The sequence below is a fragment of the Carcharodon carcharias genome, chromosome 8 (genome assembly GCF_017639515.1).
Source record: "Carcharodon carcharias isolate sCarCar2 chromosome 8, sCarCar2.pri, whole genome shotgun sequence".
NCBI lineage: Eukaryota > Metazoa > Chordata > Chondrichthyes > Lamniformes > Lamnidae > Carcharodon > Carcharodon carcharias.
In genome coordinates, this window is record NC_054474.1 from 87,737,039 (window position 1) to 87,745,641 (window position 8,603).

Sequence of the window (8,603 nt, forward strand, 5' to 3'; positions counted from 1 at the left end):
TCCAATGATATTGGAAACAGTGCTTGATGGAGGGGAAAAATCTCAAGTGCTATTTCAGACATTGGTAGGGCAGTGGTGATGGGGTGGGAGGGGGAGGAAGGAGCAGAACCAGAAGAGCTGCGGAGTTTGTGGGGAAAGGAACAGAGGTAGCTGGAGGAGAGGGAGTGTTTGAAGGCATATGCCTCCTGAGCAGGCTCCGCACTTCCTAAGAGTGGTCCTAAAAAAATTCAACATTAAAAAGTTGTATGTTGTGGGTAATCAGCTGAAGTTTCTAAATGACAGGTCCTGGTAAAACCTTCAGTGTGGTTCCCATTCAGGTGCACCACGGCCTCTGTATTTAAGGTTACATGGGCTCCCCGGAAGTTGTGGTGCATTGCAGCTCTCATTAGCAGCAAACTTCTTGGAGTTTGCCTCTACTGTGACTGCAAGACCTGGGCCAGAGTGTTCTACCATTGTCAATCAGGGTGGCATTCATCCTGAGACACCAGGTTACTTGTGACTTATGATCAGTAGGCTACCTTGGTAAATGGATATTTGTACCATCATTGCAGTATTATTCTTGGTTGTTCAGGATTCAGTCAACACCCAACAGTAAATTGAGTTATATCAAATTAACCATTACATTAAACGTTTGCTGTTCTTGTGGAATTTTGTAGAATTGTTTTCACCAAGAATGCAATATAACCAATTTGTCTCCATTAAACCCTTGGTTGGGTTATTCAGGAGCAGATAAGTTAGCATCCATTTAATTCCTGGCTCTGCTGTCCAGATGTAGGTTAGTATGTCCGTTTAATCTCTGTTTAGACTATTTAAAAGTGGCTAAGTATAGGGGGAATTTAAACTTGGGATCCTGGTTGGTGTGGAGGCAGGAAATTTCAATCCGTCCCATCTCACGACATGAGCAGCCAAGGGGTCCATGTTACTTGAACACCCAAGCCTTTTCTGCATGCTGCTGCTCAGCTACCTGTTCCAAATAAGTGGGGACCGGCCGCTGGCCAATGGGCAAGATATTACTCCACGTGATATCAAGAAACGGCTGATGGCACTGGATACTGCAAAGGTGATGGGCCCCGACAATATTCCGGCAATAGTACTGAAGACTTGTCCTCTACAACTTGATGTGTCTCCAGCCAAGCTGTTCTAGTACAGCTACAACACTGGCTATGTAGAAAATTGCCCAGGTGTGTCCTGTACACAAAAAGCAGGACAAATCCAACCCAGCCAATTACCGCCCCATCAGTCTACTCTCCATCATCAGTAAAGTAATGGAAGGGGTCATCAACAGTGCTATCAAGGCACTTGCTTAACGATAACCTGCTCACTGACACCCAATTTGGGTTCCACCAGGATCACTACCATCTAGAAGGACAAGGTCAGCAGGTAGATGAGAACACGACCACCTGGAAGTTCCCCTCCAAGTCACTCATCATCCTGACTTGGAAATACATCGCAGTTCCTTCACTGTCGCTGGGTCAAAATCCTGGAACTCCCTCCCTAACAGTGGGTGTATATACACCACATGGACTGCAGCGGTTCAAGAAGGCAGCTCACCACCACCTTCTCAAGGGCAACTAGGGGTAAGCAATAAAATGCTGGCCCAGCCAGCGAAGCCCACATCCCAGGAATGAATTAAAAAAAAACTCTGCTCCTGACCTCATTACAGCCTTGATTCAAACATGGGAGTATAATGCAGACCCCAAAATAGTGAAAGGGAGATAGAAGAACAAATATGTAGGCAAATTTCTGCTTGGAAGAACAAGAGGGAAATAATAGTAGGAGACTTTAACTATCCTAATATCAACTGGGATTCAAACAATATAAGGGGCACTGAGGGAAAGGAATTCACGCAGTGTGTCCAGGAAAATATTTTCAACCAATTAGTGACAAGTCCAACGAGAGGAGATGCAATTCTAGACCTAGTCTTAGGGAACGAAGAAGGGCAAGTGGGTGAGGGGACAATTGGCGACCATATCGGGGACAGTGATCACAATTCAGTTGGATTAGGATTACCATGGAAAAGGACAGAGATAAGGCAGGAGTAAAAGTCTTGAACTGGGGGAAGACAAATTTTGCAGAAATGTGAAGGGAATTGGCTGAGGTGGACTAAACAGCACTGCTGGAGGATAAAACAGTGGAAAACCAGTAGGAAGCACTAAACAGCGAGATCCTAATTGTACAAAGTAGACATGTCCCCTACAAAAATAAGTGGTACTGCCAAATCTAGACCCCTCTGGTTGTCTAGAGGAATACAGGGGAAGATCAAACAGAAAAAGAAAGTGTACAATAGGCACAAAGAACTAAGCACTGCAAATAGCCTAGATGAATATAGGAAGTGCAGGGACGAAGGAAATAAGGAGATCAAAGAGAGGACATGAAAAAAGATTAGCAAGTTAAGTTAAAGATAACCCAAAGATGTTTTACGAATATATTAATGCTAAAAGGTTAGTTAAGGAAAAAGTGGGACCTATTAGAGATGAAGGTGGACACGTGTGTAGATGCAGAGGCTGTGGGAAGGGTTTTGATTGAATATTTTGTCTGCGTTTACAAATGAAAGGGAAGATGTAGATATAGTATTCCAGGAGGAACACTGCGAGATATTGGACAGGATAGTCATAAAGAGAGAGGAAGTACTCGAAGGGTTGAAATCCTTGAAAGTTGATAAGTCACCAGGGCCAGATGGATTGTTTTCCAGGCTGCTGAAGGAAGTCAGGGAGGAGATAGCAGATACTCTGAGGATGATTTTCCAATCTTCACTAGCTACAGGGGAGGTACCAGAGGACGTAGTTCCATTGTTTAAAAAAGATCAAAGGAAATGCCAAACAATTATAGACCAGTTAGTGTTACATTGGTGGTGAGCAAATTAGTAGAATCAATCCTGAGAGATAGGATTAACTGTCATGTGGAAAGGTATGGACTAGTCAGGGATGGTCAGCATGGATTTGTTAAAGGAAGGTCTTGCCTCACAAATTTGATTGAATTCTTTGAAGAAGTAACAAGAAGGATTGATGAAGGTAACGCAGTGGATGTTGTGTACGTGGATTTTAGCAACGCATTTGACAAAGTCCCACATGGCAGATTGGTCAGGAATGTAAAAGCCCATGGGATTCAGGGTAATGTGGCAAACGGGATAAAAGGTTGGCTTTGTAACAGGAAACAAAGGGTAATGGTCGATGGATACCCTTGCAAATGGAAAGTTGTCTCAAGTGGTATTCCACAGGGTTCGGTGTTAGGATCCTTGCTGTTTGTGTTATATATTAACGATTTGGACATGAACGTGGGGGGCTCAATTGGGAAATTTGCAGATGACACGAAGATTGGCCGAGTAGTGGGTAGTGTAGAGGATAGCCATAATCTCCAAAACGATATAAATGGGTTGGTGGAGTGGGTGGTAAAGTGGCAGATGGATTTTAACATAGAGAAGTGTGAGGTCATACATTTAGGGAGGTCAAACAGTTACAGGGATTACAAAATAAATGGGAATATACTAAGAGGGGTAGATGAAGTGTGAGATCTTGGCGTACAAGTACACAGGTCCCTGAAGGCAGCAGTTCAAGTAGACAAGGTTGTAAAGAAGGCATATGGAATGCTCTCCTTCATTGGCAGAGGTATAGAATATAAAAGTAAGGATATAATGTTGGAATTGTATAAAACACTGGTGAGGCCACAACTGGAGTATTGTGTGCAATTCTGGTCACCACATTACAGGAAGGACATAATAGCTCTGGAGAGAGTGCAGAGAAGTTTTACAAGAATGTTGCTAGGGTTAGAAAAGTGTAACTACAAGAAGAGATTGGATAGGTTGGGGTTATTTTCCTTCGAACAAAGAAGGCTGAGAGGTGACTTGATTGAGGTGTACAAAATTATGAGGGGAATAGATAGAGTGGACAGGATAAAATTGTCTCCCTTGATGGAGAATTCTAGAACCAGGGGACATAGATTCAAGATAAGTGGCAGAAGGTGTAGGGGGGACATGAGGAAGAACTTTTTTACGCAGAGGGTAGTGGGTGTCGGGAATTCGCTGCCCAAGTTGGTGGTAGAGGCGGAAACTTTAAACTCTTTGAAAAAGTACCTGGATCTACACCTAAAGTGCTGTAAGCTGCAGGGCTATGGGCTGGGTGCAGGAAGGTGGGATTAGAAAGGGCACCTGGGTGTCCTCGGGCTGGCATGGACAAGATGGGCCAAATGGCCTCCTTCTGGGCTGTAACTTTTCTATGGTTCTATGGACAAGAAAGCTGAACTCCTGAAGTGAGGTGAGCATCACTACCCTTGACATCAATTCAGCATTTGATTGTGGCATCAAGGAGCCCTTGCAAAACTGAAATCAATGGGAATCAGGGGGGAAAACTGTCCGCTGGTTGGATTCATACCTAGCACAAAGGAAGATGGTTGTGGTTGTTGGAGGTCAGTCCTCAGCTGCATGACATCACTGCAGGAGTTCCTCAGGGTAGTGTCCTAGGCCCAACCATCTTCAGATGCTGCATCACTGACCTACCTTCCATCATAAGGTCAGAAGTGGGGATGTTTGCTGTTGATTGCACAATGTTCAGAACCTTCGCGACTCCTCAGATACTGAAGCAGTCTATGTCCAAATGCAGTAAGACTTGGACAAAATACAGGCTTGGGCTGACAAGTGGCAAGTAACATTCGTGCCAGGCAATGACCATTTCCAACAAAGGAGAATCTAGCTATTGCCCTTTGACGTTCAATGGCATTACCATCACTGGATCCCCCACTATCAACATCCTGGGGGTTATCATTGATTAGAAACTGAGCTGGACCACCCATATAAATACTGTGGCTACAAGAGTAGGTCAAAGGCTAGGAATCCTGCAATGAGTAATCCTGTCCATTATCTACATGGCACAAGTCAGGAGTGTAATGAAATACTCCCCACTTGCTTAGCTGAGTGCAGCTCCCACAACACTCAAGAAGCTTGACACCATCCAGGACAAAACAGCCCGCTGAATTGCCACCACATCCACAAACATTCACTCCCTCCGCCACCGCACACAGTAGCAGCAGTGTGTACCGTCTACAAGATGCACTGCAGGAATTCACCAAGTCTTCTCAGACAACACCTTCCAAACCCACAATCACTACCATCTAGGAGGACAAGGGCAGCAAATAGATGGGAACACCACCACCTGGAAGTTCCCCTCCAAGACACTCACCATCCTGAATTGGAAATATATCGCCGTTCCTTCACTTTTGCTGAGTCAAAATCCTAACAGCACTGTGGGTGTACGTACACCACACGGACTGCAGCGGTTCAAGAAGGCAGCTCACCACCACCTTCTCAAGGGCAACTAAGGATGGCTAATAAATGCTGGCCTAGCCAGTAAAGCCCACATCCTGTGAATGATTAAAAAAAGAGTTAAAATTCACGCAGGAAGAGGCTGCCAGCCAACAGAGGGAGGATTGCTGGTAAGAAGGCAAGTCATTGGGCGAGTGCCTCAGGAAGGTCTCTCAACAGGGAATGAAGGGGAGACTGGTGCACAGGAGATATAAACTTTCATTACGGGACCCTTGGGAGGCCACCAGAAGAATCCCCCAGTTCTTATTTAAATAGGGCCTTGGAATATTTTACTCCCATTTGAGAAGGCAGACAGTGCCTCAGTTTAACATCTCATCTGAAAGACACCCCCACCCACCACTCTGCAGTGCAGCACTTCCATCATACTACACTGAAGTTTCAGCTTAGATTATATGTTGTGCTCTCAGGAGATTTGGTGTGCATGTTGGTAATATATTGGCGGTAATCCTTTTTGCTACTGTTCTTTCCTGTTATGCATTTTCTTTTCAGAGATTCTATAATCATCTAAACATCTAGGAATGTGAGATCCACTTTGGCGATCCCAGTGCAAATTGCTCTCAAAATTTGGCCAGTTTTCTAATTTGAATGCTTTTGCTCAAGTTTTTGCTTAAACTTATTTGCATATCAGCAACTGTAAAATCTTCCATGAATCAGTGCAATCAGGCAACCTTTTAGAGCAAAAAAAAATCACACAATGAATCAGCACACGAGGAGGTCATTTGGCCCATTGTGCCTGTGCTGGATCTTTGGTAGGGCCAACCAATTAGTCCCAGTGCGCTGCTCTTACCTCATAGCCCTGCAAAAATGATCCCTTTAAGATTTTACCCAATTCTCTTGAGTGTTCCTATTGAATCTGTTTCCACTACCATTTCAGGCAGTGCATTGCAGGCCGCAACAACTCGCTGTCTAAAACAAATAAATGCTTCATCAAGGTGCTTCTGGTTCTTTTGCCATTACTGATATTATGTTATAATGCACAAAATATTCCTCGATGTATTTAAGAGTAGTAACTTGGTGCATTTTGATTAATACACCTGAAATTGGTTTATCACAGAAATAATCATTTTTTGGCCAATGTCTGGTCCACCATCTGACAGTAGCCTGATTTAAATAAATGAAAATGAAATTTTAAACAAAACTATATAGAACCATTTATTAACTTCATTGATGTAGAGTAGTCAGAATCTTAGTAGATTAAGGATTTTTTAACATTGAAAAGCTTTTGAAAGATGCCTATTAATGCCCTTGTGCCTAAAAAGAAATAATGTTAAGAGCCTCTTCAAGGCCTGCAAATGGCCGTAATTTGCAGAAACTTACCACGGTAATTAAACTGATTTATGGGCATGGCCAGTTTTGTCATGTGGTTGGCTTTCAGCGTGATGTTCTTTAACCAACGCCAAAGACTGCAGAAACTCAATTTGCGCTGGATGTAACTGAAACTTGAAATTCCTCATTTTTGCCCTGGGTTTGGCCTATTTTAGGTAAACTGCAGTGAAAAGAATACTGGATGCTCTACTCCCAGTTATTACAAGAGCCTTAAAATAAATTCAGGAGCTCAAGTAATTTGGATTGCAGCATCTTGATCGATTGGAACAGATCCAGATGTGACCTTGTTCCTCCCATTTTAAATCAGGATTCATCGGTCTGCAAACAGTAGAAATGTGATAAGGATGAGGAAGCATCATAACACAGCTTCCTGCGACAAACGCTGGCATTGCCACTGATGCTTGTGATAAGCTTTTCATCTTCGCTGGAGCTGCAATGGTAAAGGTAAGCTGTTTCATAAAATTCCTACATTTTCTTTTTGATACGTATCTGCTGCTCTAATCCAGAAAGACAGGTGGTGAAGGATAGAACTGGAGCCAATCTTTATATACTTTTAAAATTATTTACAGAGATGTGTATTACAATCATGTACCTCCTAACCTAGTCACTACAGTCTTGGCCTCGTCTTATTTATAGAAGCACAAGTGAATCTCCAGTAAATGCCCACCACTTGCATACAATTGAACACAATTAATATTTCCTAGGAGAGAATAGAAAAAAATATTCAAGACTCATAGGTGAGGCCATAGATTTCCAGTGACTGACAAAGTCATGTTTAATTATATTCTGGGATTATTGCAAATGTTTAGCAGATTTAATTTAAATCATAGACTCATACAACACATGAGGCCATTCAGCCCATTGTGCATGTGAAAGGGCTCTTTGGTTATTTTACGGCTCTTTCCCCGTAGCCATGCAAATCTTTCCTCTTCAAGAATTTATCGAATTCCCTTTAGAACATTACTATTAAATCTGCTTCCACTAGTTCTTCAGTGTATTCCAGATCATCATAACTCACAGCGTAAAAAAAATTCTCGTCACCTGCCCCATTTCTTTTGCCAATTATCTTAAAGCTGTGTCCTTTAGTAACCACGCTTCCTGCCAGTGGAAACAATTAGTCCTTTTCTAATCTATCAAAACGTTTCATCATTTTGACCACATCTATTAAGTAAGAAAGGACATATTGGCTTTGGAGGGGGTGCAGTAGAGATTTACTAGAATGATACTGTATTGTATTCCGTTGAGTACAGAAGATTAAGGGGTGAACTAACTGAGGTGTTTAAGTTGATTAAAGAATTCATAAGGCTACACTTGGAAAACTAATAGAATGTTATCATTTATGGTGAGGGGAATTGATGACAAAAGTAGGGAGATTTTGCTTCAGTTGTACTGGACACTGGTGAAACCACATCTGGAATACTGTGTACAGTACTGGTCTCCTTATTTAAGGAACGATGTAAATGCATTAGAAGCAGGTCAGAGAAGGTTTGCTAGACTAATACTAGGAATGGACGGGTTGCCTTATGAGGAAAGGTTGGACAGGTTAGGCTTGTATCCACTGGAATTTAGAAGAGTAAAAAGCGACTTGATTGAAACCTTTAAGATCCTGAGGGGTCTTAACAGGATGGATGGGGAGAGGATGTTTCCTCTCGTGGGAGAGTTTAGAACTAGGGGTCACTGTTTAAAAATAAGGAATCGCTCATTTAAGACAGAGGTGAGGAGAATTTTTTTCTCTCAGAGGGTAGTGACTCTTTGGAATTCTCTTCCCCAAAAGGCAGTGGAAATAGAATGTTTGAATATTTTTAAGGCAAAGCTAGATAGATTCTCAATTAACAAGGGGGTGGAAGGTTATCGGGGTAGGCAGGATTGTGGGGCTGAGGTTACAATCAGATCAGCCATGAACTTATTGAATGGTGGAGCAGGCTCGAGGGGCCGAGTGGCCTACTCCTCCTAATTTCTTTGT

At 42.8% G+C, this 8,603-nt stretch overlaps 1 protein-coding gene across 1 annotated transcript in view; it reads left to right on the forward strand.

Annotated features, from left to right (window-relative positions):
- Positions 1–7,037, forward strand: part of LOC121281137 (janus kinase and microtubule-interacting protein 2-like) — a 294,067-nt gene extending 287,030 nt beyond the window's left edge. Inside the window, exon 24 of the transcript XR_005943821.1 lies at positions 6,948–7,037. The gene's annotated coding sequence lies outside the window, so the exon portion shown is untranslated. The remainder of the gene's footprint in view (positions 1–6,947) is intronic.
- The last annotated feature ends 1,566 nt before the right edge of the window (positions 7,038–8,603 follow it).